Raw genomic sequence first — 12,268 nt, 5'->3', positions numbered from 1 at the left:
GGGTTTTCCATGTGGCTCCTGGACAGAGAGTGAAGATAATGGTAGTAAGTTCCTTCCTATGGATTCTTATTTGACCCTGGACTTGACCGAGATTGGCTTTCTCACCAGCTCTGACTAAAGTATATGTGTGTGCTTGGGAGGTGGTGGGGGTGTGTCTGAGCCAGATTTAATTTGGTGTGGAAAAATTAGGAAATGTGAAGTTTCTTGTGACTAAGACTGATGAAGCAAATGTCATGGCTGCTTGATTTTGGAGGTTGGTCTGGGCTTTCTGAGAACATTTGCACAGCTTGTATCTGTACTACAGACTCACTACAGCTCCATTTGATTAGAGTGTTAAATAGCACAATTCAACCACGTACATTTGAAGGTCTAATTTGGCTCTATTAAGTGATTCATGAATTGGGCAAGATCTCATCTGGCAAGTGGAGCAGAGCTTCAAGGCATACAAAATGGAAAGTTTTTATAGGAAGGAGGGTGGGACAAAAAGTTATTAGCAAAAGAAGATTGTTTCAGGCAAGGTCACCTTCCCTTAAGGGAAGGATAGGAGGTCTTATTAGATGGATCATCTCATCTTCTTTTGAGGGCCAGAGAGGCCCATGGCTGGCCCAGAGGCCCAGACTGCCTTACTGGTGCAGACCAGAAAATTCGGGATTGATTGGTTGTAAGTTTTCACTCCTTGAGAGGTTGAAACTACAATTAAGTCTTGGTTTGCTGTCCTGGGGGCAAGTGACTCTACCTTGGGCTAGAGGCTTTCTTTTTACCAGAGAAAAGGCAGATTTTGGAGAATTCATGCGCAAATTACTGCTCAGAAAGATAGGGGCAGGGAAGGTGATGTTAGGGATCCTATTTCAGACTCTGACTGACTAAACATGGCCACTACAACAATCACAACACAAAAGCTTCCCCAAATAAACAGAATCCAACTCCCCATACCAGAAACCCTTCTCAGAGAAAGAGGGGTGTGCAAGGATAATGTCAGGAATGAGGATGTGGCAATACCGTTCTGCCTGAGCTTGGGCCTGACTCCTGAGACGTGATGGGCAGGAAACAGGGACAGCTGTACTGATGATGAAGATGGTGATAACAGCGAGCTACCAGAAGCCGAGGGTGCTTTTTGGGAGGACATGCCACCCTTGGGGAGGAGGGATGGAACCTTGGCTAGATAGCTCAGCTGAGCGCCTGGGGCATCAGCAGCTCTGGGAGGCCCAGGCAGGATGGTGCTGAGGAAATGCCCCATGGCTCTCAGTGCACATGCTCTCAGTGTCGGTGCCTTTAGCCGGATGAATGAAGATTCAGAGACACACCAAAACACACTTAGGGGCACCTATCAGAGAAATGGTTGTTCTAGCTCCTTAAAAACCTCCCAGGGCTGGGTTGACAGTTGGGACTTGAGATCACTGGGTACTGATAGAAAGACTTTGGTCTTAACAACTGGGAGATGGAATATACAAATGGACAATGGCCAGGATATATGTAAAAACAGCACTCTGGCCCACAGTCTGCAGTAACCAGCCCAGGAAACAAGCCTGCTATCTCTAAGCAGCCTTGTAGGAGGTCAGAGTAATTCTCTAGCAACCAGTCCTAGAAACCAAGTCAAGTTACAAGTTAACCCTTGTAACAGCCAGAGAAAACCAACTATGCACCCCTCACCAATCACACAGGGTACCCAGCTTCTGGTTACTGGGCCTACAGCTTCTCCATGCCGACAGCCTCCAACCAGGGCATTCCTTTCTTTCCATCATAAAGTTTTCCCAAAACCAAGACATGGTGGCTGACATGCTTGTTATAGCCAGCTCTGAATAAATAGCTTTTGCTGGTTCTCATCTGAGTGGACTTCCTTTATTTCCACAAAAGCATGGATCTGTCCATGAAGAAACCTAACACAAAGTAGATACAGCCAGCTCAGAGGGCTCCTGAGTCAGCCCTTCCCTGCCCCCCAAACAATTCCCTAAGTTCCTGGAGCAAGGTTTTGGGTTGGAGGGGTGTGGAGAATAAGGCTTGAGGGACAATTTTAGTGGCTCCCTCCTAGGCCCAATGGCGGGGAGATAGGAGGAGGTTTCACAAGAGTGGGGGTCGTGACTGTTGTGTTAGGCTCCTGGGAATTTCAGAGAGCTGGTCCCCCTGAAAGCCAGCTGCTGACTCAAGGGGTCCCTGAAACATGGCACACAGTCATGTGCAGCTGCCCTCAGCAGGTGGCCTTGGGTGTGCACAGAAGATCTGGGCCTGGGAGGGGGAGGCCCAGGTCTGTGAGCAGATGAGAAAAGCAGCCAGGTATGGATCGTGTTACAGGGCTGGCTTTTTTTGACTTAAAAATTACTTTGACGTATTTTACATCTAGAGAAAAGTGGCAAAAATAAAAAGAATTTTCATGTCATTCACCCAGATTCCCCAAATGTTAATATATTATATTTTCTTTGTTCTTTTCCACTGTCTCCCACATGTGTATGTGTGCATGTGTGCGTAAGTGTGTGTATTATTGTTTCCTGAATCAATAAAGACTAAGTTGTAGGCATATCCATTTATTCCTACATACATTGGGTTATATTTCCTAAAGATGAGGAATTCTCTTATATAACCCCAGCACAATGAGCAAAATCAGGTCATTCCCATGATATTGGTATCTAACCTATAGACCTTGAATAGATTTCTTGACTTGTCCTAATAATGCCCTTTAAAAGGAAAGAGAATCCAAGATCATTTGTTGCTCCTCACCTGTAATCTGGAACAGGTACCAGTCTTCTAGCACTTCGTGATACTGACGCTTTTGAAAAGTAGGGTGTGGGATTCTGTAGAAGGTCCCTCGCTTTCTGTCTGGCATTTGCTACTGACTAGATTCAGGTTGTGCGCCTTTGATGGGAGTGCCCAGTTAAGGTTAAGCTCCTTTCCATGCTTCAGATAACTGACCTTGGAACCATGTAAGCATCTACATGTGCCTTCATGTGTGGCTCTGAGATTAAGCTATGCCCCAGGTGCTGTAAGCATTTGGGTCAAGAGAGTTCAGGCCAAAGGTCAGCATGTCCCCCAAAGGAGGCTTCCTGTCACCTCCGTCTCAATCAACAACTAAACAATGGTTACAATGGTTTTGTTTTTGCTTTTGTTTTGTTTTTGGTGAGGAGAGTGACCCTGCTAATGTGCGGGGTACAATTTAGAAACCAGTTCTCACTGCCGAGGTTAAAGGTATTTGAGACGTGTGACTAAGATATCGTAGAGAGCTTTTTCCGTTCTTGCATAAACAGGACATGAAAAGCCCCTTTAGGGATGATGTCCAGTCATCCTGTATGCAGTACAGGTCCTTTGTGGATTCTCATGACCTCATACTGGCTTGGCTTTTAGCTTACAGGACTATTTCACACCAGGTGGTGGTTGGAGTACTTATAAGAATGGAAAACTGGAGCTTTTGGAGCCTACCCAATAAGATATATGAACTTTTTTTTGTCCTTTCTTGCTAGTAAGCATTTTTAGTTAAAAAAAAAAAAAGATGTCTACATGTATGAGATAAAAGTTGGTCTTAGACTTACTTTTCTTGTAACATGATGGCAAGGCTGTGGAGTGGAATCACCAACTTCAGACTTTGCCAGCTAATGTTCTCTGTCAGGTCAGTTTGCAACTGAGGGAACCTCCTTCCGGAGTCTCACCGAGTGTTTAAGAAAGCCAAGAGCCCCCCTGTGCTGACAGCTCAGAGCCTGGAGCCTGCTTCAGATTTTGTGTCTTCCTCTCTCTCTCTGCCCCTCCCTCCCTCTCTCTGTCTCTGTCTCTCTCTCTCTCTGCTCCTCCCTCCCTCTCTCTCTCCCTCTCTCTCTTTATCCCCAAGATGAATATACGTTTAAAAAAAGAAAAAAAAAAAAAGAAAGCCAAGAGCCCATTTTTAGCTTGGCATGAGGGAAATTTGGATGCCATCCTGCATTGGCAAACTGGACACACAGAAATATAAAAGTGGGTCCTGCTCAGGGCATAGAGCTTCAATTCTCCAAGTCAGCTGACCATTGGAATTCCTTTGGGCATTGTTTAAAAACCTGATGCCCAGACCACACTTCAAACCTGTGTAATCAGAATGTCTGTGTTTAGGCCTGGCCCAGGTGATGATCAAGTGTGGTTTGGGTTGAGAACAACTGGAGGAAGGATCCCCGTCCCATAGGAGATTAGACAGCTGGGACCTCTCCTCCTGCCACCTCAAAGAGCAGGGCCCACAAGGGAGCCAAGGAGAGACTGGAATGTTTTTCTAGGGGTGGAGGCCAGGCAGGCTGGGGATTTTTGTGCCATGGATGCCACCCTGCTGCCCCATCACTTTGGGTTACCTCTTCCTTTCCTTCTCTTGGTGTCTTGGAAAGGTCCAGGTTATGAATGTGGAGGGAGGAAGAGCTCTGACTAGAAAGGCCTGTTTGGAGATTTGGGGTGTGTATAGTGGCTAGCCAAATTTGTCCTCACATACCTGGGGTGCTGCAGCACACCCTGCCCTCCTCCCTCGGTGGCTTTGGGAGGGGAACTAATGTCTTCATGCTGGCCCAATTACATCCCTAGGAAAGGCTGTTGACATACTGCTTCCCGTCTGGTTCTCAGGGCAGTAGAGGGTCTGAAAGAGCAAACACAGTAATGTCTCTCTTCATTTTTAAGAGAAGGCCAGTAGGCATTGGTGTGTAGGTGCTGGCTCTCTTGCTCTAATGTGAATGACTTTTGCACTTCAGGGACAAAAGCTATTGGGGACTCATTTGGGAGAGTAGGCCGACTGCAAGAGCAAGTGGTTAACCTGGAGGGGACTTTGAAGAAGCTACCACTTGGGAGAGGGAGTGAGGGGGACAACCCTGCGTGGGGAGCAAGGGGCCTAGTGTTGGCCGGGGGTGGGGGGTGGGGGATGGGTGTCTGCAGGAGAGGGCCTTGAGTGAAGGTCTGGGACAGGATGACTGAGGCCAGCAGGCTGATGGTGGAGAGTGGCAGGCCTGTGGCTAGGTCTGTGTCCTGTCACTAGGAGGCCATACCCTGATTTGGCCACTGACAAGACTACCACAGGCTTCTCTCACAAGTAGACTGGGACCAAGTTCTGGTGTGACTCTGGTCACTGGCTAGGTAACTGAGTGCATTCAGGGAGCCTTGAACAGCCAACACCTTCTCTGGGAAGATGAGAAGCACCGTCACCTCAGAAAGGGCTGCTCTGAATCCCTAACTGCACAGACGAAGAGACCCAGTCTTGCTGGTCTGTCTGTCAGCACCTTCTGTATGAAGTGATGGCCTGCTTCCCACCTGCCACCTTGAGCCTATGACTTCATAGGAGCCCCATTGCTTAGATGTCTCCATTCTGTCGGCCCGGTATGAGCATCCAGTTATTAAAAGTTCATCCCTGTGAGAGCCAGGGCTCTGAGGAATGCAGAAGTGCCAGACTGGGGAGCAGTGTCACTGATAGACCTGCATGTAGTCCCCTGGCCAATGGGAGCAGTCAATTCTAGAAGTGGTCAGGAGACAGAGGCCAGGCAAATGGGCTCCACCCCAGTCCACACCAGAGAGTGGGGCAGGGGGCTACAGGGACATGTCTGGCAGAGAGGGGCACATACTGTCCCTAGGATGTGGGATCTAGGATCAGGGAACAGGGTTTGGTGTTCAGAGGCATCCCTGGGTTGGAACTCTGGCTCTCTTCCTTGCTGGCTGTGTGAAGTGGGCTCTCTGCCCCTATTTCCTGTTCCCATTGATCTGTTTCCTGATCCCTGGAGAAGTAAGTTGATGTGCCATGCAGTGCCTGGATGGTTGGTACTTGAAGTGGAATGATGCATGTTGTGTATTGAACCCAGTGCCTGGAGCACAGATGGGATTCACAAACATCAGCTCCCTTTGTCTCTTTTCATGAGAATGGGGGTGCACAGTGGAGCTGATCTTGAGAAGGAAGTGGAGAGCTCAGCCATCAGAACCAGCGAGCTGTACAGACTGCCTGCTTCCTTAGGGGCCTGTCTCCCAGAGCCAGGCAGGCACAAGGATCATTCTGGCAGGGATCCAGAGATATCTCTGGAAGCGTGGACTTTGCTCCTTTCCCTACCCATCTACCCACCTACTTCCCACCTTACTCACCCACCTTTGCCTTCCATAGATGTCACTGCCTTCCAAGTGCCCAGACCAATTTCTGGCCTCTGACCTTTCTTTCCCCGCAGAGACTGGCCCTAGATGCCTGTGCACAGCAGCTCCTGCAGGTCCCGGCCTGACCTGGGAGAGGGGTCTGGCAGCAACAAGGTCAGAAGAGGCCTGGCAAGGCTGAATCGATACTGCGCCAATAGCTTGGGGCTTCATAAATTCCTTCCGACTGCAGTAGGCTGGTCTCAGTGCCCAAGGTGGGGCTGTGCTCACGAGTGGTGCCAGGAACTCTGGCAGGTGAGGCTGGGAGCAGGGCAGGCCCTTACTCGGCCCTCAGATAAACAGAGAGCTGTTTCTAGGAGGATTTCATCTCTCAGACTCTCTCTCGGCACCTCATGTCATTATGCTTCAGACGGGGTCTTCATGTCCAGTGCATTAACGAGTTGGTGTTAGCTTTGTAGTAGTTGCTGAGGTTTACTGAGTGCTTTACGTTGTGTACAGCACTTTTCTAAGTGGTAGTTTAATGGTAAAACAACCCTAGACAGACACTGTTATTGTCTCCACTATACAGAGGACAATGCAGAGGCACAGAGAGGTTAAGAATCGTGCCCAAGGCCACTAACTAGTAGACAGTCATGTTCACCTTTGCACATCCAGTCCTTGAACTCAACTCAGCAAGTGCTTAATAAATGTTGGGCTTCACTGAATGAGTGACTGATTTCCTTCCCACTCTTGCTCACCAGTGATTGTTTTGGGGATGGCTGTTCAAGATCAGTGGTGCTGACTGGGCTCCCAGCCAGGGTGAGGGCTGTGCTTCTGTCAAGCACCCTGAGTCAGGTTCCCTCTGTGCTGGGTCTGGGACCCACTGCTGACCCCGTGGTGTGACCAGGCTTGAGGGGAGCAGGTCTGGAGAGGGCCTTTCGCCTGCCCCACCTGGGAAGGCATTTTGCGTCTGGAATCTCCCACTTGGCAAGAGTAGCAAAGTAATTAACTTCTTGATGGAATGTGATTGAGTGAAATATCAGTTTGAAAAAGAAAGTGGTAAACAACCGCCTCATACTCTGCACGGTACGTGGCATTCTGAATTGAACTGTCCTGTTGCTACATGCTGGGGAGTTGGGGATGGTTTCAGTCTTGGAGATATTTTCCATCCCCATCATATATATTTATTTTCTGAGAATGTGGATGGCCAACAAGTAACGTTGTTTATTTCATCTTTGTGGGGTTCGTAGCTAACCTCCTCTGCCACCACCACGGGTGAGCTACATCGTGTCCTGGTGCTGAGCTGGCCACTGTCCCTCTCATAGCCACCCCGTGGGATGGTGATGAGGAGCATGGGCTCTGGGATTGGAGGGTCTGAGTTGGCATCTCAGCTCCAGCACCAACCCCTTCTGTGTATCAGTTACTGCCAACTAGATGGTTTAGAACAACAGTTATTTATTGGCCCAGTTCTGGGGGCTAGAAGTCCCAGATCAAGGTGTCAGCAGGCCCATGCTCCCTCTGATGGCTCTAGGGGAGGATCCTTCCTTGCCTCTTCCAGCTTCTGGTGTTACCAGAAATCACTGGGGTCGCTTGGCTTGTAGATGCATCACACAGCTATCTTCCCCTTGTGTATGTCTCTGTGTCCAAATTTCTCCTTTAAAAAAATGTAATGTTTTAAAATTTTTTTTTATTTTTGAGAGGCAGAGAGAGACAGGACGTGAGCAGGGGAGGGGCAGAGAGAGAAGGAGACACAGAATTGAAGCAGGCTCCAGGCTCTGAGCTGTCAGTGCAGAGCCTGATGCGGGGCTCGAACTCACGAACCGTTAGGCAATGACCTGAGCCAAAGTTGTACACTTAACCGACACTGCTACCCAGGCAACCTGAAATTTTTCCTTTTTTATAAGGACATCAATCATTTTGGATAAGACCCACCCTAATGAATTCATTTGAACTTGATTGCCTCTGTAAAGAACTGAGTTCTGACTAAGGTAACATTTTGATGTCCTGGGGGTTACCTTCTTTTATTGCTGGGGGTAGACACAATTCAACCATAACACTGTGTCTGTCACCTTTGACAAGTTACTAATGACTGCATACCTCAGTTTCTTTATTTGCAAAATGGGGCTGTCAATCCCTCATAATACCTCGTAGGGCTGTTGGGATGATGAAATAAGTGAATATGTGAATAAAGTGCTTGGGACAGAGGCAGGAAGTCAGTGACTGCTAGCTCGGTGAGTGAGAGCAGCTTCTACTGGGACCCTCTTCTTGCAGTTACAGAAGTGTAGTCTCTGGAGTTAACACACTTGAGGATGGTTTGAGGCTGGGTTCCAAACCTAAGTCTGCTTGGAAGCGGAGATGACTCTGTGATAGCTACTTCCCCGCCCCCTGCCCCACCCCACCCAGACCAGCATTATGCTGCATGGCCTGGCCCTGTGCCACCGAAGAAAGGAAGCTGGCTGCATCCAGAGCACACAGAGCTTAGTCTGGAAAGTGTTTTCCCCACCTGTTTTTCAAAGAAGAACAGGGCTCTAGTAGATCTTGAGTACTCATGGGGTGGGGGAGAGGGAACAGGGTAAGGGATGACTTCATCCCTCAGTCTTCAGCTTGGGTGAAATCCTATCACAAATCCCTTCCTCATGTGCAAAGGGAGAGGGGGTCCCCGGGGTGGCCCCGAGCCTCTTCTTACTCGGACAATCTGTGCATCTCTGGATCTCTGAGTATGAGAACAAAATACGTGATGGTCTGACATAACAAATCCCTATAACATTTTGCTTAGTTCTACTAGTATTTGGTCCCAAATGGCCCCAAAGCTTGGAAAGCTCCTTGGGGCTTGTTAGAGTGGGCCCAGCTGACCCCTTCTGTCTTTCAGAATCCAAAGGAACCAGAGCTGGGGCTGGGGAGCTCCTGGGGTTCTAAATCTGAAGAAGATTAATATGTGGGTTGACTGAATCCCAGAGAAGCCAGCAGATTCTTCCCCACCCCTCCACCAGGGCTCTGATAGAGTCTGGGGATGGAACTCCTTTGAGTACAGGCCCAGGAAGGCAAACCAGGTGGGCATGTCTGCTTGTGTGTGATCCTAACATTGCCTTCTTGGTCACCTTAGTCACCTGGAGAGTGGCCAGGATGACTGTGGGGTCATTCATCTTCCTGAGGCATTGATGGAGGTGACAGGGTGCTTCCTTGTAGCATTAGTGTAGGGATTTTTACTTTTGCCTGCAAAAGCTGGAAGAAAAAGTATGAACCCATGATTTCAGGAAAGTGGCCATTTATTACTTTGACTCTCAATGTTTTGAGAAGCAGATTAGTTTGAATTATTTAAAAAGCAGTTGGAAATCTGTCAAGTATACTCTGTAAATGGATCCAGGCTAACAGAGTATTCTGAATAGAGAAGCCTAGAACAAATCATCATGATATGTTATCAATACATCATCACTTTATGGCATGTGACTATTTTTCATAAGTATGTAATATGTACTCACTATAGTTCTGGTTTTTGTTTTTGTTTTGTTTTTTATTTAGCAACCTTTTTTTTTAATGTTTATTTATTTTTGAGAGAGACAGAGAGAGTACAAGCTGGGGAGGGCCAGAGAGAGAGAGGAGCAGAGGATTCAATGCGGGCTCTGTGCTGACAGCAGAGAGCCCAATGCAGGGCTCCAACTCATGAACCATGAGATCATGACCTGAACTGAAGTCAGATGCTTAATTTACTGAGCCACCCAGGTGCCCGACTTAGCAACCCTTTTTATCCAGATGGAATCAGAGTAAATTTCACTCTAGACCTTTTTCCAAACTGTCAGCATTACTGACGCCCCTACTGTTACTGGATTAGTGTCATCAGATCAAGGCTTATAGATGTCCCAAAAGTAATGGGGGTGATGTACCGAACACTCGATGGGTGAGAACAGATGATGCCAGTTGCTGACCAAACCCAGTGAGAAATGACATTTGAATTACCTTAGTATTGGTTACTGGTTGACTAGCATCTTGCTTGATATAAATTGACATTCATTTGTTTATGTCTTTATTATTGTCATTTTCTCTACTAGAGTGTGAGTTTTCAGGTTCTAGAACAATGCTGGGCTTGGAGCAAGTGCTCAAAATCGTATTAGTGGAATGAATGAATGAATGAATGAATGGGAATGCTGTCCCCATGCTTGGCCTGATTCCAGGATAGAGCCTGGAAGTTCAGCTCTTGTGATCTAGCTCAGCTTCACCTTTGTCTTTCTTAATAACTGTCCTCAGTGGGAATTTCCCCCACTTATTTACCTTTTCTTCCTGCCAGAGGTAAAGACACAACTCTGAAGATTGTGAGCAGTTCAATTCCTCAGGCAATTATTCCTAATAATTCCTCATTAGAATAACTGCGGGAGCTTAAAAAGTATTGACTGGCCCAGCCCCACCTCTTTCAAGATTAAATTGGTATGAAAGTGGGCCTGGGCACCAGTATTTGTTAAGAGCTTCTCATGTGCAGCCAGAATTGAGAACCACTGGAGTAGTGCTTCTCAAAATTTTGTCACTTCAAACATCCAGATGGCCAACGGACACATGAAAAGATACTAACATAACTCATCATCAGGGCAATGCAAATCAAGACCAAATGACAATGGCTAGTATCAAAAAGACAGGAGGGGCGCCTGGGTAGCTCATTTGGTTAAGTGTCCAACTCTTGATTTTGGCTCAGGTCGTGGTCTCATGGTTGGTGAGATGGAGCCCTGCAATGGGGGGCTGTCAGTGCAGAGCTTGCTTGAGATTCTCTCTCTCTGCCCCTCCTCCACTTTGCACTCTCTCTCTCTCAAAATAAATAAACGTTAAAAAAAGGAGACAAAAAATAAGTGTTGGTGAGGATGTGGAAAAAGGGGAACCCTCATGCACTGTTGGGAATGCAAACTGGTGCAGCCACTGTGGAAAACGGTATGGAGGTTCCTCAAAAAGTTAAAAATAGAACTACCATATGACCCAGTAATTCCACTGCTAAGTATTTACCCAAAGAAAACAAAAATGCTCATTTGAAAAGATATGTGTCCCCTGCCATGTTTATTGCAACATTATTTACAATAGCAAAGGTATGGAAGCAAATCAAGTGTCCACTGGTAGATGAATGGATAAAGAAGATGTGGTATGTATATATATATGTGTATATATACACATATATGTATACATACATACATATATATGTGTGTGTGTGTGTGTGTGTATACACACACACACACACACACAATGGAATGTCAGTCAGCTATAAAAAAGAATGAGATCTTGCCATCTTCAACAACATGGATGGACCTAGCGAGTATAATGCTAAGTGAAATAAGTCAGACAGAGAAAGACAAATGCCATATGATTTCACTCATAAGTGAAATCTAAAATAAAAAAAAAAAAACAAAACAGAAACAGACTCATAAATAACAGAGAACAAACTGATAGTTTGAAGGGTGGGGGAGGGGAGATGGGCAAAATAGGTGAAGGGGATTAAGAGGCACAAAGTTATAAAATAAATGAAGTCACAAAGTTGAAACGAACAGCATAGGAAATATAGTCAATAATATTGTAATAACTTTGTATGGTGACAGATGGTGACTCTATTTACCATGGTGAGCATTTCATAAGGTAAATATCAAATTGCTACGTCATACACCTGAAACTAATATAATATTGTATGTCAACTGTACCTCAGTTAAAAATTGAAAAAAAGAGGGGTGCCTGGGTGGCTCAGTTGGTTGAGCGTCTGACTTTGACTCAGGTCATGATCTCATGTTCGAGGGTTTGAGCCCCGTGTCAGGCTCTGTGCTGACAGCTCAGAGCCTGAAGCCTGCTTCAGATTCTGTGTACCCTCTCTCTCTGCCTCTTCCGCTCGTGCTTTGTCTCTCTCTCTCAAGAATAAACATTAAAAAATTAAAAAAAAAAAAGAAAAATTGAAAAAAAGAGAAGAAATTGTCAGCATCAGAATCACGTGGGGATCATGTGGGTGGGGGGGCTGTTAAGCACCAGTTGCCGGGTACCTCCCTATTTCTGATTTAATAGTCTGGCATGAGGGCTCAGAATGCCATTTCTACTGGGATCTCAGGACGTGCCACTGCTGTTGGTGTGGGCAATACTTTGAGAACTGCTGCCCTAGGGACCCAGGCATGGTTCTCGCTGGCACAGGGCTCTCTGCTCCCTGCCCCTGCTGTGCTGGCTCTTCCTTCCCCTGCTGGGGCACTTGCTTTGCCTCTACACTGTCCTGCCCTTTGCTGAGACC

This window comes from Felis catus, chromosome A3, assembly GCF_018350175.1.
Source record: "Felis catus isolate Fca126 chromosome A3, F.catus_Fca126_mat1.0, whole genome shotgun sequence".
Lineage (NCBI taxonomy): Eukaryota > Metazoa > Chordata > Mammalia > Carnivora > Felidae > Felis > Felis catus.
Note: the sequence above shows the minus strand (reverse complement) of the source record.